We start from the raw sequence: 25,624 nt of genomic DNA on the forward strand, positions 1-25,624 counted from the left end.
ATCGAGAAAAAATTCAAAGAAAAATGCAACAATCTGGCTAGAGGCTTGAGCCGTACATTCTAATGCACTGAGTTTACAAGGCACAACCATGAAGGCATCGACAATCCTGCTCATACATAACGGACAATGTTCAACAAGAACCATCTGCGCAATGGAGGACTATACGTCTTGTTCGTTTGGCTTATAAACCATACTTTTTCCGTCAATGAATAATATTTTTTTCTCACAACAAATCAGCTAACAGTATTTTCAGTCAAGTCTTGTCAGCCAAGGCAACGGGACGATAATAGACGACGCGCTCACCGTACACTTGATTAACAAGTGCACGGACATCATGTTCAACACACGCTGACACGCATTGGCGCACCGCCCGGCGCGTCTCGGCTATAGCCTACTGTCCCTTGACCTTGCCCTTTGTCAGGCAGTATGCGATGGACTGTATGGTGATCATTGGGTTGACGCCCACCGCCGTGGGCAGCAGCCTGCCGTCGCACACGTACAGCCCCTCCGCCTCCCAGCTCTCGCCGCAGCAGTCAACGACGCCTTCTTTGCGGGCTGGACCCCATCCGGCAGCTGCCCATCTGGTGCGCCGAGCAATGGAGCACCCACTTATCCGGCCCAGGGCGCATTGGACCTTCCGCGATGGTCACCTCGTCAAGGAACGCCTCTAGCTCGTCATCTCCCGCACCACCGTTGCACCGCAGCCGGAACCCGTCGCTGCGGTGGGTGCCGACCTCGGCCGCGCCCTCGGCCACCAGGATACGCAGCGCTCGGTGCAGGCCGTTGCGGAGCTCTTCGACGTCGACCCGGTTCGGCGTGTAGCACACGTGGCTGTTGGGGTTTAGTCCCACATCGTGTAGCGATGGTGGGGGAGCACAATATATAAGGTGGGAGAACCCCCACCTATCAGGCTAGTCTTTTGGGTTGAGTAAGGCCCAAGGCCTTATATGTTGTCAGCTTCGGTGGACCTGGGACCTGTGGGAGCGCAGGCTCGTAATGAGCCGGACCGGCTGTAAGCCAGCTCCAAGATCGTGAACTCGGTGGTCACCATCGGTTTCAACAATTGGTATCATGAGCCCATGGTAAGAAAAGCTAAACCCGATAAAAAAAATCTCGAGCGTCACATATGGCGGGGGCACTCCGATGTGTGACTAAGGGGGCGTCACATATGGCGGGGGCACCCCGATGTGTGACTAAGGGGGAGATTGTTGGGGTTTAGTCCCACATCGTGTAGCGATGGTGGGGGAGCATAACATACAAGGCGGGAGAACCCTCACCTATCAGGCTAGTCTTTTGGGTTGAGAAGGCCCAAAGGCCTTATATGTTGTCAGCTTCGGTAGACCTGGGACCTGTGGGAGCGCAGGCTCGTGGTAACGAGCCAGGCCGGCTGTAAGCCAGCTCCAAGATCGTGAACTTGGTGGTCACCACCGGTTCCAACAATTGGTATCTGAGCCGGTACCCATGGTTAGAAAAGCTAAACCCGATAAAAAAAACTCGAGCGTCACATATGGCGGGGACACCCCGATGTGTGACTAAGGGGGAGATTGTTGGGGTTTAGTCCCACATCGTGTAGCGATGGTGGGGGAGCACAACATATAAGGCGGAAGAAGCCCCCACCTATCAGGCTAGTCTTTTGGGTTGAGAAGGCCCAAGGCCTTATATGTTGTAGCTTCAGTGGACCTGGGACCTGTGGGAGCGCAGGCTCGTGGTAATGAGCCGGGCCGGCTGTAAGCCAGCTCCAAGATCAAGAACTCGGTGGTCACCACCGGTTCCAACAGTGGCCCTCGCCATCCATGGTCCCCGTGCTGCGGTCACAGACCAGCGCATTCGGTGACGCGGTGCATGCTGGAGATGATGCCGCCCTCGAAGCACTTGCTGGTAAGCTGTGACAGCTGTTTGTTCTCCAGCAAGTAGCCCCACGCCATGGACACCGGATGGAGGTGCAGGTTGCGGCCGATGTGCCTGTTCTTGAGCCCGCTATTTTGCAGCAGCGGTGGTGTCATGAGCGCCCCGCAGCCGCGATCGAAACCTTTGCCTCGATGCGCAGCTTCTTGGTGATGCCATCGCTCACACACCTCGCCACCACGCCCACGCACTTTCTGCTCCATCCCTTCATCCTGGAGTCATTCTCAAGTATGAAATGCTCGGCCTTGCATCCTATCAGTATGACCGCGCCGCGCGCCACAGCGTCGACCAAACACGTCGTGTCAGTGCCGCGCTTTTTGCTGGTGGGGCAGCCGATGTAGCAGCTACCGCAGAAATGGTCCTCCGACGAGTTGCGCGGCACGACGTCGGTACGTTGTAAGGAAAATGGACCCTAGGCCCATTTACTTTAGATTTTGGTGTCTAATGACCAACAAAACCAAAATTGGACTAATGAATTTGCAAGTGATTGTTTTGTAGTGCAATTGGATGCAAGACATGACTTGGACTAAGGCGACGTGATGATCCGATGATCAACACCTCAAAGAAGACCTTAGGAGCACAAGAGAAGATCTAAGATATTAAGCAAAGTCCAAGCACGAAGATAGGAACCAAGCCGCATGCAAGATCACGAAGAAACGAGCTCACAAAGGTGACCGGACGCTGGAGAAAAGCGACCGGACGCTCCGATCAGGAGGCTCGGCCATAGCAGTAGCAGCGACCGGACACTGGACCGGACCCTAGCAGCAAACCGACCAGACGCAGGACAGCAGCGTCCGATCGAGTACAGAGAGGTTCCAGAGCGGTGAAATTATGACCGGACGTGTCTGGTGGCATGTGACCAGACGCTGGCAGCGTCCGATCAGTAGATCGCGGCTCCAATGGTTGGGACGATCGGACGCGTCCAGGCAGGACATGATTAGCATCCAGTCAGTAGCAGAAAAGTGGAATTTCGTCCCTGTCGGTGTTTCGGACCGGCGGGCCCACAACCAACTAATAAAAATGTACTGCGTGCCCCTAATCCCGGATGGTGATGCAAAGAGACAAGGTTTATACTGGTTCGGGCAATGGGTGCCCTATGTCTAGTCTAAGATATCGATCTTATATTCCTTGCACCGAAATGCTCGTAGTAGGGGGTTACAAGCAAGGCGAGAGTGGGAGCTAGTCCCAGGTCTCTGCGTGGAACGGCGTGGATTGCTTGAGACATTGGTCTCAGGCGGTGGGGAAGCGTGCGCGTCACAAAGTGTCGAGCGTGTGTTCGTCTACCTCGTGAACCCGTCTATGCCTGGGTGTGTGCGAGCGTGAGAGTAAGTCTGTTCTCCTCTATGTGTTGGTCTATCTCGTGTCCTCGGGTCCCCTAGAAATGGCCCCGATCCCTCCCTTTTATAGTTGAAGGGAGGACAGGGGTGATACATGTGTTATCTACGCGGCGTCGTGCGAACAAAGGTGGCATGTCCGAGCCATGTAGCCTGTTACTGTGGCGGCACGGTTGATGGAGTGGTCCTGCCCTTGAAGTGTTGGAACAACGTGCCGGTCACATCTGATCTTGTGCGACGTGGGACCTCCAGTGATAGCTTGACGCAGGGCCTGGCAAGCAACGTGCTGGTTGCTGTGTGTTGACCGCGTGAAGAGCCGAGGCTCAGTTGGTGCCTAGGCCAAGCCATCGTGGGGGGCTCAGCAGGCGTGAATCCTGAGGTTGTCGAGACTCTGAAGTAGACTGCCGAGGCGTGGAGGGAGCAGTTGGTCCTCTACACAGATTCCAAGGCTATAGTAACCCGGACCGCATGCCGTGTTGTCCCTGGAGCAGGAGTTAGGTAGCACAGCGCAGTACGGGTGCCGATCGTGGGCACAACACTGAGCACAGCGGCCGGTAACCCCTGTCATGTCTTGTCCTGGATGGCATGGCTTCGATGTGACTGGCGTCCAGTCGGCCACGCCGCTATGTCGAGCCGTCGTTCGGCTGATATCGCGGGAGCGGTTGAACGCGCTGGGTGGACGTGACATTTTGTCCGAGAAGTTGGTCGAGGCGGAGGTGACGGGGTTCTTTTGCTGAGCCGTCCTTGAGCGAGGTGGAGAATCGGCGTCTCGTCTGAGGATGTACGCATGGGGCCTCGGGCGAGACGGAGAATCGGTTCCCCGGCCAAGGCCTTTCATGGAGGCCTTGAGCGAGGCAGAAAATCGATAGACCGTCCGAGGCCTCTCGTGTGAGGCCTCTAGCGAGGTGGAGAGTAGGTGGCCTCGGACATGGCTGGGGTTTAGCTAATAGTTATCTCTTGGTTTTGATTTTGATAGGGTATAAGCAATTTTTTTCGATAGTTGCTTAGGGGACCCCTTCTCGTGGTACCCGACAGTAGCCCCCGAGCCTCAGGGAGAGTGCGAGCGCTCTCCTTGAGGGTTTGGCGAGACTTGGCTCGCAGTAGCTCCTGGCGGGATGGTGTTTTGTACTCAAGGCCTCGGTGGGTGTGCGTGAGCGCACCCATCGGGTGTAGCCCCCGAGGCCCTGGAGGAGTGGATTTATTCCTCTAGGGGCTTTTCTTACGTTGTGAGAGGGGTTTTATTGCATTTGCTGAGCCCATGAGTGCGAGTTTGGGTCGCTGAGCCTCGGCAAGTTTCCAGGAAGAGCCCCTAGCCTCTGCGTGGAGTGAGAGGGCCGTCAGAGGTTCCCCTGGCTTTTTGTGCGGCCCTCACGCATCCTTTTCGTTTAGAAGGAGGGGTGGAGGGTGCCATGCTACCCTCGTTGGGCGCGAGTAGGGACACCCCCGGTGAGCTGTTATCGGGTAAGTCTGAGTGAAGGCCCGTGCCCCGTTTGATAAGGGTCAGTTAGCGGTCTAGAGACGCACTCCAAGAGTACCAGAGGGTTTCTCTAGTGGGTGCCGGGGCTGTTCGATGGGCTCCGGTGGCTCGGTGCCTCCCTATGGTTAGATCCCATTCGGAGACCTCCCTGCCGGTCTCGGACACGACTTAGGGCGTCCCAAGCGTTTTGCTTGCTTGGGTCTCGACCCTGTATGGGCCCGCCCATAGTTGTCCCTGACTCTATTACCCTGGGTGGCTATTGAAACCCTTGGGGGCCTAGCCTTTGAACCCCTAGACCGTAACGGGCTCGACACCCAGTTCCTTCGTCCGAAAGGAATCGAGTGGGGGATATTCCCCCCCCCCCCATCGGTTTGACAACAGCAGGCATGCCTTTTGAGGCGATTTTCTCAGGGAGGCAGAACGGCACCTGCCACTGTAGCGGTCTGACGCGATGCCGTGTCAGTGGATGGAACATAACTGTTCACACGGTTAATGAGGAAAAGGTGGGTATGTGGGCGGTAAAATCGGATCTAGATTAATTGTGCCGGATCTAAGGGAAACTTTCCCAATTTCATCGCCCACTCGTTTCGCCTCCTTCCTACATAAATATGCAACGAGCCTCGCCCCTCCCCTCCTTACCTTGCCTGCATTCGCCTTTGCCCTTGCTGCCCTCGAGCCACTGCTAGGAACAGAGAGCGCCAGGGAGAAGAAGGGAGAAGGGAGAGGAAGAGAGGGAGAGAGAGCGGGAGAGGAAGAGCGAGGTTTACCGTCGTAGCCGCATTCCCCACCGCGCAATGGCTGGCAGCCATGTCATCCTCCTGATGGATCCTTGGGGTTCGTCCGACATGTCCATGGAGATGCTTCAGTCGCTCGTCGATGACGGCCTTCTCCGCTCGATCACCGACCCCAATAGGCCAGAGTGGATGGCTCCATCGGGCGAGCCAGAGCCGAGGCCCCGTGATGGCTACATCGTGAGCTTCATGTAATTTCATGAGCGCGGTCTCGGTCTCCTCGCGGACCAGTTCATGCGGGTGCTCCCGCATTATTATGGCGTGGTGCTCCATAACTTCAACCCCAACTCTATTGCGCAGGCGGCCATCTTTGTTGCCGTCTGTGAGGGGTACCTAGGGATTGCCCCCCATTGGGAGCTGTGGCTCCACCTCTTCTGAGTGGGGCATACCACCAAGCCAACAGGCATGACGGGCATGAGGAAGGCGGTGAGGGCCGGTGGCTGCACCCTCCAAGTGTGCTAGGACCGGTAGCACCTTTACATCCCGACCTAGCTCGTGTCGACAAATCAGCGCTGGTACACCAGCTAGTTCTACCTCCGCACTGACGATGGCAGACTTCCCTCCTACACCGGGCGGATCATGGAGAGCTGTCCGAAGAGGTGGAAGTATGGCATACCGAAGGAGGATCAGCCCAAGCTGCAGCCGCTCCTAGAGGGCCTAGAGAGGCTGTGGAACCGCTGCCTTATGGCGGCTGTGGTCATGGCTGCCTTCCACCACCGGAGGGTGCTGCCGCTAATGGCTCGGTGGCGGCGGCTGTTCAAGATGAGACCAGATGAGCCGATCGAGGGCATCCGGATGTCCGCCTCCGCCCTCTCCAACGAGGAGATTCTTCATCGGGAGAGGGAGACGGTGGAGGTGAAGCTGAGGAGCGGTGGCCTGACCCCCATTGAGATGCGCCCGTCGTGGGGGTACCTCTCCCTGGTAAGTCACGCGTCGCTGCGGCCACCGAGGCCTCCTTGTTCCTCACCGTTTTCTAGTCTCTTATATGTGTTTGCCATCCCCGTAGGGGATAAGGGATGTGCGAGCCTCCCCACCGCCTATTCCTAAGGATGCAGAGCGGTGGGCGGTGAACTGGGCGCACGCTAAGGCACAGAAGAAGCGAAAGGATGTCGAGCAGGCAAAGCGCAAGAGGAAGACCCTTGAGCATGAAGAGCTAGAGAAATGCTACCGGCGGCAAAGGCAGGAGGGCCTCCCGGTGGAGGCGTCTCTGTCGTCGTCACTATCGGCGGATTTTTCGAGTGGTGATGACGAGAGCGAGCTGGGGCAGGGTCCCCTAGACCATCTCCCTAATGTCGGGGAGACTACGCCCGGGGCGTCGGCGAGCAGCCCAACGCTTCTAGGAGGAGGAGGAGTGGACGCCTCGGGGCCAGCGATCGCCCGCCCCGAGGTTGAGGCCAACACGCTCGAGGCGTGGGCGTTGGGAAAGCGTGCCATTAGCTCGGTGGGCTCGACGATAGAGGTGGAGCAAGTAGCGGTGGGGGCGATGCAACCACCCCCGCAGAGGGTCGAGGGGGTGCTGGGGTCCGGCGAGGACCGGCCGGCACCAACAGATACAGAGGTCATGCCACCGTCGCTGCCATCATCGTTGTAGAGGAGGGTTGCAGTGCTGAAGAAGTTGTAGCCCCACTCGAGGTAAGCGTTTTTTTGGTAGAGTTGCAGCATCTTCCGTTCGTTCTTTGGTCGCATGCTGACCCCATAAATATCTTGTCTTCAGCCAGAAGCATCCTATGGAGGTGCTCGCCTTGGCGCCACTTAAGGCGCTCAAAGTGAGCCCCAGCTCCACCACCCACTGGGTGGTGGAGGCGCAAGCCGCCATACAACATGGCGCGGCATCGACGAGGGCTGACCCAAAGGAGCCGGTCGCCCAAAGAGAGGCTGCCGAGGCGGCCCCACATAGGCAGGGGAGGGAGCGCCTACGCCCCGTGAGGCCGAGGCCCATGGGTCAGATGTGGCCAAGGTGTCCTTGGTCACTGAGGCCATCGAGGTTGAGGCCCCCCGGACCTCCGAGGCTGAGGCGACGGAGGCCGGGGTGCCCAGGACCGCCGAAGCCATGGTGGCGGGGGTCGGAGCCCCTGGGACCACTGAGGCCATGGTGGCAGAGGCCGGAGCCCCTGAGACAATCGAGGCCAGGTGCGGTGGAGGCCGACGTGAGCATGGCGAAGCTGGTGGCCCAGGAAGTGGAGATGAAGGCGGCGGGGGCCTTGGTACCGCCCTTGGTCCAAGGCCTGCCACTGTTGTGGGAGAGCATCTCGGAAGTGGAGGTCCATTCTATCTCCTCCGGTGATACTTCCCGGGGGAGGGAGGGGGCAGATGTTGAGGTGGTCAGCACCGTGGAGCAGCCTGCTCTGGCTTCTGGCGAGGGAAGCTTGGCCCTCATGCGGGTGCAACCCGAGCCCTGCGGGTGGGATCACCCGCGTGTCTTGTGGTAGAGCCGGGACGACCCTGAGGGGAGCCTCTATTGGTCCTTGAGGATGCGGCCAAGGGGGGGCACTGGGACACCTTCGAGCAATACCGCTAGCTGGTAGAGCGGTCGCTATGGACAGCGCTATCCATCATGGCCGACAATCTGCCCGGGGTCGCCTAGGTACGCGCCTCCTTTTCTCGTGCGGTGTCATCTTTTTCTAAGTTTTTTCGAAGTGCATGACCCCTGTTCTGCCTATCCATGATCTCTAGACCCGATCCCTTAGGATGTCAGTGTTCCTCCGATGGGAGAGGGGTGTCTAGGACCAGCTCCAGCGGTAGAAGGACCTGCTCGCTCGGGCCAATGAGCTTCTGTCGGCGCGGAGCGTGGAGGTGGAGGACCTCCGCCTACGTGGTGCTGATATGAAGGCTACGGCGGCGGCGGCTCAGGAGCAGGTCACCCCCTTGGTGGTGCGGGTCAAGGAGCTAGAGGAGGAGCTGACCCGCGTGGCCAGCGATCGGGACACCTTCAAGTCCTAGGCTGGAGAAGCGACGGCCTCTGTCAAGGCCCTTGCTGGATAGCTGGGGACAGAGCAGGGTGCGCACCAACTAATGAAAGGTGCCTTGGATGAGGCCCTCAAGGTGGCTGAGGCCTCCCGGACCGAGGCTGTGGTCTGGAGGGGAAAGGCCGAGGGTGAGTCCTGTTCCCCTTGTTTTATTTGCTTTTCTTATGTTCGCCCCCTAACTCCCTGGTGTGATGTAGAGCTGGGGAGAGAGGCTTCCAAGGCGGCCAAGGCTTCTTGGGTTGAGGTCTAGGGCTGGAAGGAAAAAGCCGAGGCCTCTTGGGTCGAGGCCTAGCGCTGGAAGGAGAAAGTCGAGGCCTCTTGGGTCGAGGCCCAGCGCTGGGAGGAGAAAGCCGAGGGTGAGTCCCATAGGCCTCTGCCCCTATTTGGCTTGTTTTCCTTTGCGCTCAACCCCATTCCATTTCCTTTTGTGCAGAGTTGGAGAAGGAGGTCACCCGGGTAGCTGAGGCCTCTGTCGCAGTGCAGGCAGTGCTAGAGACTGAGATCAGGGAGCACGACACGCTGAAGAGTGCCGCCCGTACCGCCTGCGAGGCCCTAGAGGTCGAGGGGGTCCAGTCAGGCAGCTCCCTTGGGAGCTGCTTGATTTCGTTGAGCGGCCAAGTGCATGAGCGACTCTGAGGGGCGCTGCCCACATGCGTCAAGCGTGCCTTGGCCGTTATCGCCTCGGACTACATCGGCGTCAACCTCAAGGCCATCAGCGATGGCTACGTCCTGCCCGATGATGACGAGGAGGCCGATGAGGAGGTAGCAAAGCTGATGGAGGCGGTAGAGGGCCCCAACACGGCGCTGGCCAAGCTGTTCCAAGAGGAGGTGGTCCCTCCCATGCCGTCCGCCGATGCTAGAGACCCTGAGCCTTGACCTGGACCCAAGAGGTCATGTAAATAGATTAGGGATTATGTTACCCTACCATAATGCTAGTGGCCATCAAGGCCTTTTTTAAAGTATTCGTGCATCTACATTTCTTAATCATTTTTATTATATTTCCGAGCCTCTGCCCTCTGTTTCATCTGTAAACAAATCTCTTGCAAAAAACTTCCTCGGAGCCTAAGCTGCCCCTTGGGCAAAAGGAGGTGAGGGAGTGCCATAGCTCGGGGGCATAGGCCGTCTTGCGACTCAACCGGCCTTTTGGCCTTGAGACAGTCTTTCGATCCTTAGGTTTTTTTACAATCAATTTGTTAGAGGGTGCTAGAGAGTTTGGTGTAGAATTTTTTTCAAAAAATGACTAAAAAATGGTGCATGGGACTTAGGGGGGGTCCCCCTTCTAGCCCCCGAGGGAGGCTCGGTTCTGTAGAGGCAGAGCTATGTCTTGTTCGAGCCCCGCAGTGGGCACCTCTGCAGAGGCAGAGCTGAGTCTCCCTTATGGTGTTATCGTAATGCCGAGGCTTGCAATGGGCTCGAGGGGGTTTCTTGAAAAATTAGAACAACTAAAGAACACTTCTTAATTGTATTTCAAGAAACAGTGTATACAATGCTTGGAAATTTAAGGGTAAAAGCGATGTAGCTGTTCTATGTTCCAAGCATTGGTGAGGATTTTGCCCTTCTCGTTGGCTAGCTTGTAGGTCCCGGGCTTCAGCACTTGGGCAACGATGTATGGTCCTTCCCATGGTGGGGTCAGCTTGTGGCGGCCCTTGTTGCCCTGCCTCAGCCTCAGCACTAGGTCGCCCACCTTTAGGTCTTGGCTTCGAATGTGCCAGGCTTGATAGCGTTGTAGGGCTTGCTGGTACTTGGCCGAATGTAGCAGCGCAACATCTCAGGCTTCCTCTAGTTGGTCGAGGGCGTCTTCATGGGCAGTGGGGTTGCTCTGCTTGTTGTAGGCCTGAAGCCTTAGGGAACCGTATTCCAAGTCAGTGGGGAGGATGGCCTCGGCTCCATAGACCAGGAAGAATGGTGTGAACCCCGTGGCTCGGCTCGGGGTGTTCCTCAAGCTCTAGATTACTGATGGGAGTTCGGCAAGCCATTTCTTGCCAAACTTCATCAACCGGTTGTATATTCTTGGCTTGAGGCCTTGTAGGACCATGCCGTTGGCTCGTTCTACTTGGCCGTTTGTCCTAGGGTGTCCTATGGCTGACCAGGCCACACAGACATGGTGGTTGTCGCAGAACGTTAGGAACTTGCGACCGGTGAATTGCGTCCCATTATCAGTGATGATGGTGTTTGGAACCCCAAACCTGTGGATGATATCAGTGAAGAATAGCACCACTTGCTCGGATTTGATTTGATTGATCAGACGAGCCTCGATCCACTTAGAGAACTTATCGATCGCAACCAACAGATGGGTGTAGCCCCCGGGGGCCTTCTGTAGAGGCCCAACCATGTCCAGCCCCCACATGGCGAAGGGCCATGTAATGGGGATGGTCTGGAGGGCTTGAGCCGAGAGGTGCGTTTGCCATGCATAGTACTGGCATCCCTCGTAGGAGCGTACTAGCTTGGTGGCGTCGGCAACCGCCGTCGGCTAGTAGAACTATCGGATACCATAAAAAGGGGTACCCTAAGCAAGAACCAAAAAGATTGCTTAGACCTTACAAATATCAAAGCCGAAGGACAACCATGAGGCCTTAGTCGATTCTCCGATTCGCCCCACTGAGGCCCTCTCGCCGAGGCTGATTCTCCGATTCGCCCCACCGAGGCCCTCTCACCGAGGTCCTCTCGCCGAGGCCTCGGCCGGGTTACCGATTCCCCGATTCGCCCTGCTGAGGCCGTCTCACCAAGGCCCTCTCACCGAGGCCATCCCTTTGGCAGGCTGTCCCATCCATTTAATGCGCCTGACTGCACCCGCTACGTCAGCCACGACCGGTAGGGTACAGTAATAGGAGCAATGGGACAATAGTCAAATCTCCTTTTTACCATCCCTTACTGATGGTGCAGGGGTTACCATGCCCTACGGACACACGCCCTACACTTTTCCACCTAAACTAGGTACGACGCTGACCACCGAGGCACCTGCATCATACTCAGGTCACCTCCCGGGCCTCGGCAAATCAGGCCTCGGCGCGGTCAGCCACAAACACCTACCAGGCCTCGGCGCGCCACCAAGTCAAAAATTCACAAGGCATGGCATGTCACCTACAGTGGAGGCCATGCTAACTAGACATCAACAAGGACTCCTATGACTTCAATAGCCTCAGGCATGGCCGGCATGACGCACCAGTGATCAGGTACCAATTGCCATTCCCGACACTGTGCTGCTACAGGAATAGGCCACAGTACTAGATCTTCCTTCCTCGCTAAGGCTCCACATGTAGCTCTCTCATGTACTCCAGGCTCCCTCTCTCACCCAGCTTGTAACCCCCTACTACAAGCACTTCGGTGCAAGGAATACAAGATCGATCTCTTAGACTGGACGTAGGGCACCGATTGCCTGAACCAGTATAAACCTTGTGTCTCTTTGCATCACCATCCGGGATGAGGGGCACGCAGTTCACATTTACTGGTTGGTTGAGGACCCCCTGGTCCGAAACACCGATAGTTGGCATGCCAGGTAGGGGAATACTACGTGTAAGCTTAATCATCCCAACAAGTCCCGGATGGCAGACCCCATACGACCACTACATCTCGGCATGATGATCTGGTTCGGGAGCCTAGAGTTCATGTCTCTAGGATACAAGTATGACATGGTACTCCTCCCACCTAGAGCCCCATCAACCGACGGCGACATCACGCACCAGTAGCCCAATCGCGGGCGGTGCCCGGGCCGTCGCTCTCGTCGCGCTCGCCAGGCGCAACACGGGCGGGACCACCCCAACACCATGCAAGTTCAGGGCGACGATCCACGCTCTGCCTGTATCCCATGCCTGGCTGTTGGCACAGAGTCCTTGGCTAGGGACCTGTATAGCTTAAGCCTGGGCAAGGGAAAGACGCCGATGGCGCGCAGTGATGCCTCGTCATCAAGCTCTACCCCACCACCTCCTGAGGAGCCAAGTTCTTTCATCACCCCATTCGACATGTACTGCTATGTGACTATGCCATTTGGTCTCAGAAACGCAGGGGCCACGTACTAGCGGTGCACCACCTAGGTCTTTGGCGAGCACATCGGGCGAACCATCAAGGCCGGCGTGGACAACATCGAGGACAAGTCCAGGAAGGCCAGTGACCTCGTCGACGACTTGGAAGTTGGTGGCCCACCCAAGTACTAAAGCTTGGGACCTACAAGCTAGCCTATGAGAAGGGTGAAATCCTCACTAACACTTGGAACATAGAACAGATACGTCGCTTCTACCCTTAAATTCCCAAGCATCATACAATTTTCCTCGAAATACAATAAAGAAGCGTTCTTTAATTGTTCTAAATTTTTGAGGAACCCCCCGAGCCTATCGGTATGAGTTCGGCATTACGATAACGCTAGGGGGGAGACTCGACTCTACCTCTGCAGAACTGAGCCTCCCTCGGGAGCTAGGGGGGAACCTCCCCCCCAAATCCCAAACTCTGTCATGAACTCTGACAAATCAATTGCAAAAACCTAAGGACCGAAAGTTTGCCTCAAGGCCAAAAGGCCGGCCGAGCCGTGAGACAGCCTACGCCTCTAGGCTACGGCAACTCCCTCACTACCTTTCACCCGAGGGGCAGCTTAGGCTCTAAGGAAGTTTTTGCAAAGGACTTGTCTAAAAACGAGACAGTGGGGACATCATTTTTTAGTCGTCTTTTCAAAAAATTCCTACGCCAAACTCTCTCGTGTTCTCTGACAAATCAATTGTAAAAAACCTAAGGACCAAAAGTATGCCTCGAGGCCAAAAGGCCGGCCGAGCTGTGAGACTGCCTACACCTCTGGGCTATGGCAACTCCCTCACCACCTTTTGCCAGAGGGGCGGCTTGGGCTCCGAGGAAGTTTTTTGCAAGTGATATGTTCAGAAATAGAGCAGAGGGCAAGGGCTAGGAAACATAATAGAAAACGATTAAAAAGCATATATACACAAGTACTGAAAAGGCCTCGATGACCACAATCGTTATGGTACAATGATGTACGTCCTAATCTATTACATGACCCCTTTGGCCCAGGTCAGAATACGGGGTCGCCAGTGTCGACGGACGGCATAGGAGGAGCCACCTCCTCTTCGAACAGCTGGGCCAGTGCTGTGCTAGGGGCCTCAGCCGCCTCCACCAAGCTTCATCACCTCCTCCTTAGCCTTCTCATCGTCCTCTGCCATGACGTAAATCATGTCTGAGACCGATAGGGAGATCCGAGGGTCGCACAAAAAGCCAAGGGAACTCCTGATCGCCCTCTTGCTTCGTGTAGAGGCTCAGGGGCTCTTCCTACAACCTTGCCGAGACCCAGCGACCTAGGCTTGCACTCAAGGGTTCGGCAAACAACCCCTCCTTCTAAACAAAAAGGATGCGCGAGGGCCGCCAAAAAGCCAGGGGAACTCCTGATCGCCCTCTCGCTCCGTGTAGAGGCTCGGGGGCTCTTCCAGCAAACTTGCCGAGGACCCAGCGACCTGAACTCGCACTCAGGGGCCTGGCAAACGTAATAAACTCCTCACTCAATAGGGAAAAAGCCCTTGGAGGAGTAAATCCACTCCTCTAGGGCCTTAGGGGCTACACCCAGCGGGTGCGCTTATGCGCACCCACCGGAACCTCAAAAAAACAAAACACAATCCCGACGGGAGCAGTTGCAAGCCAAGTCTCGACAACCCCTCAGGGAGAGTGCTCGCACTCCCCCTGAGGCTTGGGGGCTACTGTCGGATACCATAAAAAGGGGTACCCTAAGCAAGAACCAAAAAGATTGCTTAGACCTTACAAATATCAAAGCCGAAGGACAACCATGAGGCCTCAGCCAATTCTTCGATTCGCCCCGCCGAGGCCCTCTCGCCGAGGCCTCGGCCGGGTTACCGATTCCCCGATTCGCCCCGCCGAGGCCGTCTCGCCAAGGCCCTCTCGCCGAGGCCGTCCCTCTGGCAGGCTGTCCCATCCATTTAATGTGCCTGACTGCACCCGCTACGTCAACCATGACCGGTAGGGTACAACAACAGGAGCGATGGAACAATGGTCAAATCTCCTTTTTACCATCATATACTAACGGTGTAGGGGTTACCATGCCCTATGGACACACGCCCTGCACTTTTCCACCTAAACCGGGTACGACGCTGACCACCGAGGCCCCCACATCATACTCAGGTCACCTCCCAGGCCTCGGCAAATCAGGCCTTGGCGCAGTCAGCCACAAACACCTGCCAGGCCTCAGCACGCCACCAAGTCAAAAATTCACAAGGCACGGCATGTCACCTACAGCGGAGGCCATGCTGACTAGACGTCAACGAGGACTCCTACGACTTCAACAGCCTCAGGCATGGCCGGCATGACGCACCAATGATCAAGTACCAATTGCCATTCCTGACACTGTGCTGCTACAGGAATAGGCCACAATACTAGATCTTCCTTCCTCGCTAAGGCTCCACATGTAGCTCTCTCATGTATTCTTGGCTCCCTCCTTGCGGCTATAAAAGGAAGTAGCTAGGGCTGTTTCTATGGGGAGAGACCACACTGGCCCTCATGCGTAAACGCACTCACTCAATTCACGCACACTCTCCCGTGGCCTGAGAGCAACGTCTCAAGTAGCCCGCACCGCTCTACGCTGAGACCTGGGGCTAGCTCCCTCTCTCGCCCAGCTTGTAACCCCCTACTACAAGCACTTTGGTGCAAGGAATACAAGATCGATCTCTCAGACTAGACGTAGGGCACCGATTGCCTGAACCAGTATAAACCTTGTGTCTCTTTGCATCACCATCCGGGATTGGGAACACGCAGCACAAATTTACTAGTTGGTTGAGGACCCCCCGGTCCGAAACACCGACAAGAACCCTTGGAGAATGGTGTTTTCGATGAGTGTCTGAGGCATTGCATGGTGCCCGTAGGCCCCTGTGTGCAAGTCCCAAAGTAGGGCTTGGCCTGCCTCGGTGGTGATGCATCATTGGAGGACGCCAGATGGGCTTCGTCGGTACAACTCGCCATTGCTGAGGATGTAAGTCTTGGCTCATCGCGCAAGCCATCTGGCTTTGGTCCTGTCCATAGGGAGCTCTCCTCGAACAAGGCAATCAAGGGACAGGACTCGCCAGTCTGTGCCTTGGTTGGCCTCGGGAGGCTCCGTGTTGACTTCCATCACCTCAGGCTCGGCCGAAGGGGTCTCGGCGACGAAGGGGGCCTCGAGTCCTACGGTGGGCTCGACCGGTGGGCCCTCTTCCACTGTCGAGGCGTAGTCGATGGAAGGCTTGTGGAGGTCTCTGGCAAAAACGTTCGGGGGGACCAGGGCCTGTGCCGACACCATCTTTGCTAGTTCGTCCGTGGCCCCGTTGAATTTACGCGCGATGTGGCAGAGTTCGAGACCGTTGAACTTGTCTTCAAGGCAACATACCAGCGTGCAGTACACCTCCATCTTGGGGTCGTGGCAGTTCGACTCCTTCATCACCTGATTGACAACGAGCTACGAGTCACCCCGCATGTCGAGGCACTGTACACCAAGTTCGATGGCGATCTGCAAGCTGTTGATGAGGGCTTCGTACTCGGCTACATTGTTGGAGGTGGCGAAGTGGAGCCAGATCATGTAGCGCATGTGTACTCTAAGGGGTGAGATGTAGAGCAGACCCATGCCTGCCTCGGTCTTCATCAGGGACCCATCAAAGTACATGGTCCAGCATTCTGCCTGGACTAGGGTAGGTGGCAGTTGGATGTCGGTCTACTCTGCCATGAAATCGGCCAAGACCTAAGATTTGATTGCTTTCCGAGGCGCAAAGGATATAGCCTCCTCCATGAGTTCAATGTCCCACTTGGCTATCCTACCCGAGGCTTCCCGGTTATGGATCATCTCCCCCAGGGGGAAAGATGACACCACGGTTACTGGGTGGGATTCGAAGCAGTGACGTAGCTTGCGTCGAGCCAAGACTATGGCGTAGATTAGTTTCTAGATGTGGGGGTAGCGTGTTTTAGTCTCAGAGAGCACTTCGCTAATGAAGTAGATAGGTCGTTGGATGGGTAGAGCATGCCCCTCTTCTTGCCTCTCGACTACTACGGCCACGCTGACCACTTGGGTCATTGCGGCGACGTAAAGTAAGAGAGCCTCACCCTTGGCTGGCAGTACCAGGATGGGAGGATTGGTGAGCAATGCCTTGAGTTTGGCGAGGGCTTCTTCGGCCTCGGGGGTCCAAGAAAAGCGTTCGATTTCCTCAAGAGGCAGTACAGAGGCAAGCCCTTTTCGCCAAGGCGTGAGATGAAGCGGCTCAGGGCCACAAGGCATCCCATAACCCTCTGTACTCCCTTGAGGTCTTGGATCGGCCCCATGTTGGTCATGGAGCTGCTACAGAAGGAGTCGATCTTGCTCAACCTTGGCCTGAAGCTCACGGAGCTGCTCTAGGTCCGGGCATTGAAGTTGTCCGAGGGTGAGGCTCTCATTCCGTGCTGCCGGTGGGACAACGCATGAGGGATCGTAAGTGCCTATGTTGTCAGAGTCGGAGTAGCCAAAGCAGTAGTCGCTCGCGGCCAGGAAGTGGCGCATGGCTTCAGGGTCACAAAGTTCGGAGAAGTCCACTCTGGCCCACGCCTTGTCCTCCTCTGAGGAGTCAGCGTGGGTGTGAGTCAAAGTCATGGTGCTGAAGTCGAGGGCGAAGCGTTGGTGGCATCCTGAGGGCTCTGCGTGAGCAGAAGCGTAGGCGGAAGCATAGGTGGTGGCGGCATTTCTCAACCCAAAGGGGTATGGGGATGGTGCCATTGCCAGTCTTTGCTTCGCCAAAGTTGACTCCTCAGAAGGTGGTGGGGCCAAGCTTGATGACGGGGCATCGTCGTGCGCCACCGGCGCCTTTCCCTTATCTAGGCTCAAGCTAGACAGGTCCCCAACTAGGGACCTTGTGCCAACAGCTAGGCATGGGATACCGGTGGAGCACGGCATGTCGCCCTGAGTTCGCATGGTGTCGGGGTGGCCCCGCTCGTGTCGTGCCTAGCAAGCGCGACAAGAGCGGCCGCCCGGGCGCCGCCTGCGCCTAGGCTGTGGGTGCATGATGTCGTCATCGGTCGGTGGGGCTTGGGGTGTGAGAAGTACCATATCGTACTCACATCCTAGAGACATGAACACTAGGCTCCCGAACTAGATAATCGTGCTGAGACACAGTGGTCGTATGGGATCTGCCATCCAGAACTTGTTAGGGAGATGAAGCTGACACACAGACCCCCTACCTGGCGTGCCAACTGTCGGTGTTTCGGATCGGCGGGCCCTCAACCAACTAATAAAAATGTACTGCATGCCCCTAATCCTGGATGGTGATGCAAAGAGACACAAGGTTTATACTGGTTCGGGTAATGGGTGCCCTACGTCCAATCTAAGATATCGATCTTGTATTCCTTGCACCGAAATGCTCGTAGTAGGGGGTTACAAGCAAGGTGAGAGAGGGAGCTAGTCCTAGGTCTCTGTGTGGAACAGCGTGGATTGCTTGAGACATTGGTCTCAGGCGGTGGGGAAGCATGCGCGTCATAGAGTGTCGAGCGTGTGTTCGTCTACCTCATGAACCTGTCTATGCCTGGGTGTGTGCGAGCGTGAGAGTAAGTCTGTTCTCCTCTACATGTTCATCTATCTCGTGTCCTCGGGTCCCCTAGAAATGGCCCCAATCCCTCCCTTTTATAATTGAAGGGAGGACAGGGGTGATACATGTGTTATCTATGTGGTGTCATGCGAACAGAGGTGACATGTCCGAGCCCTATAGCTTGTTATTGTGGCGGCATGGTTGATGGAGTGGTCCTACCCTTGAAGTGCTGGAACAACGTGTTGGTCACATCCGATCTTGTGCGACGTGGGAGCTCCAGTGATAGCTTGACGCAGGGCCTGGCAAGCGACGTGCTGGTTGCTGTGTGTTGACCGCGTGAAGAGCTGAGGCTCAGTTGGTGCCAAGGCCGATCCATTGTGGGGGGATCGGCGGGCGCGAATCCCGAGGTTGCTGAGACCCTGAAGTAGACTACCGAGGCATGGAGGGAGCAGTTGGTCCTGTACACTGATTCCAAGGCTATAGTAACCCGGACCTCACGCCACATTGTCCCTAGAGCAGGAGTTAGGTAGCATAGTGTAGTACAGGCGCTGGTCGTGGGCACAGCACTGAGCACAGCAGGTGGTAACCCCTGTCCTGTCTTGTCCTGGATGGCATGGCTTCGATGTGACTAGCGTCTAGTCGGCCACGCCGCTGTGTCGAGCCGTCGTTCGGCTAATATTGTGGGAGCGATTGAATGCGCCTGGTGGACGTGATATTTTGTCCGAGAAGTTGGTCAAGGCGGAGGCAATGGGGTTGTTTTGCCAAGCCAGCCTTGAGCAAGGCGGAGAATCGGCGTCTCATCCGAGGCTGTACGCGCGGGGCCTCGAGCGAGACAGAGAATCGGTTCCCCGGCCGAGGCCTTTCGCGTGAGGCCTTGAGCGAGGCGGAAAATTGGTAGGCCATCTGAGGCCTCTCATGCGAGGCCTCTAGCGAGGCAGAGAGTAGGTGGCCTCGGACATGGCTAGGGTTTAGCCAATAGTTGTCTCTTAGCTTTGATTTTGATGGGGTATAAGTGATTTTTTTTTTATAGTTACTTAGGGGACCCCTTCTCGTGGTACCCGACAGTCCCCAACGGCTACTTTCTCAGTGGGGCTTATAAATACAACCCCCAACCGGCCAAATGAGGTGTGTGGAGTTGAGGAAACATACCAAGAGTATTGGTACACCATTTTAGTGATCTCCACTTGCATAGTGCTTAGTGTTTTATTAGGTGATTAGCGTAGGTGCTTTGCGAAGTGCTTAGGTTAATTAGACCACCGCTTATGCACTTGCTCTAGGTTTAAGCCTAGTGTTTAGTGAGGTTTGCATACTTCTTACCACTCGGTGCTTGTGCACACCATTGTTGTACATCGAAGGGGCTTATAGTCTTGCGAGATCACACCAACCGTGTTTGTGGTGTGGCCGCCACCATGTACCAAAGGGAACAAGGCCCGCGGCGTTTCGGCCAGAAGCTTGATAGTGAAGACGGCAGGGAGCATCCGGGAGAGGGTTGCCGGAAGGCACGTTAGAGACCCACTTGTGTGTGGGGAAGGCCCGAGGCTATCCTCGGAGTTACCCTACTAGGAGCTTGGCCCTTGCAAGGGATTCCTTGCAAGGGGCTCCAACGAGGACTAGGAGGAAGCTTGCGCGCTTCTCGATTCTTTGGTAAAAATACCGGAGTCATCGACGGGAGTTTGCATATCTCTACCTTGCTCTTTAGCTTCTGCATTTACATTGATTGTATTACTCCTTGTGTGGTAGAGATAGCAACATAGTAGCAAAACCATAGTTACACAATTAGATAGTTTATCTTTTGCATAGGTTTTGCTAAGGTTAGAAAAAGAGGCCATAGTTTAGACTTAGAATTTTAAGTTGCCTAATTCACCCCCCTCTTAGGCATCACGGTCCCCTTCAATTGGCATCAGAACTAGGTTGGCTCAATTGGGACCTTTGGCTTAACCGCCGTTGAGTCGACGCTATTTAGAGTGGTTGGGATGGATAGCTCTAGGCCTCTGCACTTTGACGGCGCTAACTTCCCCTATTATAAAGCTAGAATGGCTTTCTACCTTGATGTGGTTGATTTAGGTGTTTGGAGAGTCACTTGTGATGGGATGAAACCCATTAAGAATCCCGAAAAACCCACAAAGAGTGATGAAAAAGAAATGCACTTCAATGCTAGAGCTAAAAATTGCTTATTTGAATCTTTTAATATGGATGTGTTTAACTAAGTGTTCACTTTAAATACGGCACATGAAATTTGGTTAAAACTTCAAGAGCTCTATGACGGCACATCTAATGTTCATGAGCAAAAACATTGTCTAGCTAAACAAAATTATGATTCCTTTACAATAAATGATGATGAGCTTGTTCGTGATATGTATTCTCATTTGAATCTAATTATCAATAAGCTCCATTCAATAGGATTAACAAAGCTAGATGATGCGGACATTGTAAGGAAGATCATCTCCGTGCTACCACAAAAGAAATATGCAAGCATCATCACCATCCTTCCCAATATGGAGAACTTGAGCACCATGACCTCGGCCATAGTCATTGGCAAGATAGTGGCATTTGAAATATCACGCAAGATGGGTCAAGAAGAAGCCTCTTCATCAAGCAAAGGCAAAGCTCTCGCATGTGGCGAGAAAAAGAAGATGAAGGGCAAGCAAGTTGAGACAAGCTCAAGCTCAAGCTCCTCAAGTGAAGATGAAGAAGAAGATGAGGATGATGATGACTCAAGTGATGATGATCAGTCTTCCTCCTCCACCGACCTTGATGAAGAATCAATCAAACTAATCAACAAGGTGGACAAGATGATCCAAAAGCTCAATGTCAAGGGTGTGCCCATCCAAATCCAAGATCTTATTTTCACAAATCAAAGAAATGAGCAAAGAAAGAGAGGATGCTATGGATGCGGCGAGTTGGGGCACTTTGTGGAAGCTTGTCCAAATAAGCCTACACCTAAGAAAAAGAAGAAGGCATGCAAGAAACAAGCCCTCACATCAATAAGGACATGGGATGATTCTTCAAGTGAAGAAGAACACCATCACAAGAGGCGAGGGCGCAAGCACTCATCATCAAGCTCTTCTCGTGTGTGCCTTATGTCACGAGGTAATGAAAGCTCATCCTCTAGTGAGAGTGATAGTGATGATGATATGCCTTCTTATGAAGAAATTGTGCAACAAAACCTTAATTATGCTAAAGTTTGCACTAGTCAACAAAAGAAGCTCGGGAAAATAAAAAGAAAAGCTAGATAGTTCACAAGAAGCATACAAAACTTTGCTTGAACAATATGAGAATTTTGCTAATCTTAATGTTCAACTATCTACTAAAATTGAGCAACTTGAGGCTAGTGCAACAACGAATGCATGCACAATCAATGATGAGCAACTTGTAAAGAAAAATAAAAAATTAAAAAAAAAGTTAGCTAGCTCACAAGATGCATATAAAAGTTTGCTTGCTAAAATGGAAACCATGTACAAACATTGCGATGAGCTAACTAATAAAGTTGCTAATCTTGAAGCTGTTAGTACAACTCCCACTAAGGCATCTAAAAGGAAAAGTTCTAACATGTCTAAAAAGGATGCCTCTACTTCTTGTAATAATTTATGTTTAGACTCATCTTTGTGCAACCAAGTTTATGTTGAGAAAGTTGTTGTAGATACATGCACACAAGAGGTTGCAAAGGAGAATGAGCAACTCAAGCAAGAAGTAGCTCGTCTCACCAAGGACTTGACTCAAGTGAAAGGCAAGGCAAAGGAAGCCCAACTTCATCAAGATAACACCGTCAAGGGAGTGAAGAAGCTTGATGAAGGACAAACCGTGGTTTGCTACGTGTGCCACAAGAAAGGTCACAAGTCCTATGAGTTCAAGGTGAAGAATGGGAGAGGAGCAAAGAAGAAAGAGAAGAAGCAAACAAGCAAGCTCTCCAACACCTACACCAACAAGGTGGACAAGAAGGCCTCCACACCTTATCTCTTGAAGAAGAAGAAAAATGACAAGGTGGTGGCCATCAAGGTGAACAAGCAAGCCAACAATGGGGCCAAACGCTTTTGGGTGCCAAAGGAAATCATTTCCAACATGAAGAGCACCAAGAAGGTTTAGATCCCAAAAGGGAAGTGAGAAGTCCTATGGACTTCGGGAATTTGGAGACTTGGCAAGGCGTAGATGCATTTCATGGGGTGGATCATGATGGACAAAGGCATTGCTAAGTGGGTTAGTGAATACTAAGGACTCAAATTCCCCTTCCCATGTTAGGTAACTAGATTCAATTTATTTCAATTGGTATTAGATTTGATTTTTCCTACAAATGGTATCTTCTAGCATCTAGTTACTCTTCATGCCTAGGTTTGCATTTGCATTCTTATATATTTTGTCATGCATACACTAGGTATTTCATATGGTAGGCTTGCTCGGTTTCATTCTTATTCCTTGTAGCAGTCCTATATGGTTTAAAATTGTTTAAGAGCATGGCATATAGTTTGTCTTACAATTGTTCATCTAATATGTGCCAAAGTCTAAATTATAGATAATCTCTCCCTGATATCACCTTCGAAAATGACTCTCACATTCATATGATGTCATCTTTCAAGTGGTATTTATTTTTCTAAAATCAATGTGCATGTTTCATACAAGTATTCCACACTTGTGTGCACAAATTTTAGGGAGAGGTTACTCTACAAGTTGGATACTTTGAGACTAACACCTTTTCAAGCTTATCATGTGTGTAGTAGTCTCATTGCAAGAAAAATGGAGTCCCCGGAGTTAAGCATCATACTTCAAATATCCACCACCTATTGCAAGTGGTAGAAATCAAATTTATTTCTACATGGTATTTCTAAACCAATATCATCATGTTGATTTGATTTTGATATTTATGTGCTTTCTCCGTGCATTATGTAGATTAAATTCCCTTATGTAAAACTTTGCCAATTATGCATATGCTTTGTCTTCTCTCATATGTATGCATATATTTAGGGGGAGCTTAGTCTATATAATATGAGAGTTAAATTTTGTGATCTATTTCACTCTACACACAAAGGATCACAAAGTTTGACCCTCCCTTGTACTACTAATGTCTTCCTTTTTGGTGTTTGATTCCAAATGGGGAGAATTTAGAGGACCAAAAGTAAGCATTAATTTGTAGTAATGGTCCGAGAAAGGGAGGATAATGGATTATGGATTAGCCTATGTAATAGGGAGAATTTGTAGAAAACAAGGCTTAAATTCATAATACCACATGGGGACATTTGCAAGGGCAAGATAAGTTTTATATAGTCTTACAAGTAGTATCTTTTAGCATCATATAATCTTGCCTCTTGCATTGCAGCCTAGCAAGTAGGTAGTTTTTAAATTTCAAAATTCTACTTTGCTTGCTTTGGTCGTGTTGTTATCAATCATCAAAAAGGGGGAGATTGTAAGGAAAATAAACCCTATGCCCATTTACTTTGGACTTTGATGTCTGATGACCAACACAACCAAAATTGGACTAATAAATTTGCAAGTGATTGTTTTGTAGTTCAACAGGATGCAAGATGTGACTTGGACAAAGGCGACGTGATGATCCGATGATCAACACCTCAAAGAAGACCTTAGGAGCACAAGAGAAGATCTAAGATATCAAGCAAAGTCCAAGCACGAAGATAGGAAACAAGCCGCACGCAAAATCATAAAGAAACGAGCTCACAAAAGTGACCGAACGCTAGACCGGACGCCGGAGAAAAGCGATCGAACGCTCCGATCAGGAGGCTCGGCAACAGTAGCAGCAGCGACCGAACGCTAGACCAGACCTGGTGGCAAACCGATCGGATGTAGGACAACAGCGTCCGATCGAGTACAGAGAGGTTCCAGAGCGGCGAAATTACGACCGGACACGTCTGGTGGCATGTGACCGGAAGCTGGCAGCGTTCGATCAGTAGATCGCAGCTCCAATGGTCAGGACGACCGGACACGTCCGGTCAGGATGTGATCAGCGTCCGGTCAGTTGCAGAATAGCGGGATTTTGTCCCCAACGGCAACTTTCTCAGTGGGGCTTATAAATACAACCCCCAATCGGTCAAATGAGGTGTGTGGAGTTGAGAAAACATACCAAGGGTGTTGATACAACATTTTAGTGATCTTCACTTGTATAGTGCATAGTGTTTTATTAGGTGATTAACGTAGGTGCTTTGCGAAGTGCTTAGGTTGATTAGACCACCGCTTATGCGCTTGCTCTAGGTTTAGGCCTAGTGTTTAGTGAGGTTTGTATACCTCTTACCACTCGGTGCTTACGTGCACCATTGTTGTACATCGGAGGGGCTTGTAGTCTTTCGAGATCACACCAACCGTGCTTGTGGTGTGGCTGCCACCATGTACCGGAGGGAACAAGGCCCGCGGTGTTTCGGCCAGAAGCTTGATAGTGAAGACGGCAGGGAGCATCCGGGAGTGGCTTGCCGGAAGGCACGTCAGAGACCCACTTGCGTGTGGGGAAGGCCCGAGGCTATCCACGGAGTTACCCGACCGGGAGCTTGGCCCTTGCAAGGGATTCCTTGCGAGGGGCTCCAACGAGGATTAGTTGGAAGCTTGCACGTTTCTCGATACCTCGGTAAAAATACCGGAGTCGTCAACGGGAGTTTGCATATCTCTACATTGCTCTTTAGTTTCCGCATTTACATTGACTGTATTACTCCTTATGTAGTAGAGATAGCAACACAATAGCAAAACCGTAATTGTACATTTAGATAGTTTTTTTTTGCATAGGTTTTGCTAAGGTTAGAAAAAAAAAAGTCATAGTTTAGAGTTAGAATTTTAAGTTGTCTAATTCACCCCCCTCTTAGAGGTCACGGTCCCCTTCACACGTAGCCCGAGCGCCTCGAACCACGGCGCACAAGTTTGTTCTGGAACCCCTCGTCCCGGCACCCGTCGGTCACCGCAAGCCGGGCGCACACTGCGCCCATCGCCTGCACGTAACCAGGGCTCGCGAACACGGGGAGGCCGTGCTGGCGCGCCCACTCCTGTCTGACCTCCTCCGGCGTGCGGATGCTTGCCGACCAGCTAATCGCCGAACCGCAGCCAACAGTCGTGCCCGTGAATAAGATGGTCGTCACGTTGGTCGTGCAGAAGATGCCTCCCTTCTCGTAGAGCCGCTCCATGGACGGTCCCTCGACGGAGCTGTAGTCCTCGGCGGTGAAATAGTCCCCCTTCTCGATGACGACGACCTTGTGCCCCGCGGACGCGAGCACCGCTGCGGCCACACCGCCCCCGCAGCCTGAGCCGACGATGACGACGTCGCATTGCACCCTGTGGTACGCGCTAGCAGGCGCGTCCGGTTTCACCTCGAGCCCTCTGTCCATGAGTGACGTCAGTAGTGCAGTGTCGTCCAGCGCCTTGGTCTCCACGATGCCATTGTGCAGAGGCCGCGGCGACGGTGCTGCTTCCGTTTGATCTTCCCGTGTTTCTTCCACGTGTGGTACACTGTATCCTATTGCTTTCCAGCTGGGGTTGTCCTCGGAGTTCTCATTTATCTGCACGTTGGGAAAAGGATACGCATTTCACTATGAGTCTATGACTATTAATCGAAAAATGTCACATCTTCAGTCAGGGTCATGTATATAAGGAGGTAACGTGACAACAAAAATATTCCAATTTTACTTACAGCCATGTACCACCACATCCACAT

General features: G+C 53.2%; 1 pseudogene; it reads right to left on the minus strand.

Annotated features, from left to right (window-relative positions):
* Window positions 1–391: 391 nt before the first annotated feature.
* Window positions 392–25,624, minus strand: LOC136457259 (long-chain-alcohol oxidase FAO1-like; annotated as a pseudogene).

This window comes from Miscanthus floridulus, chromosome 1 (assembly GCF_019320115.1).
Source record: "Miscanthus floridulus cultivar M001 chromosome 1, ASM1932011v1, whole genome shotgun sequence".
NCBI lineage: Eukaryota > Viridiplantae > Streptophyta > Magnoliopsida > Poales > Poaceae > Miscanthus > Miscanthus floridulus.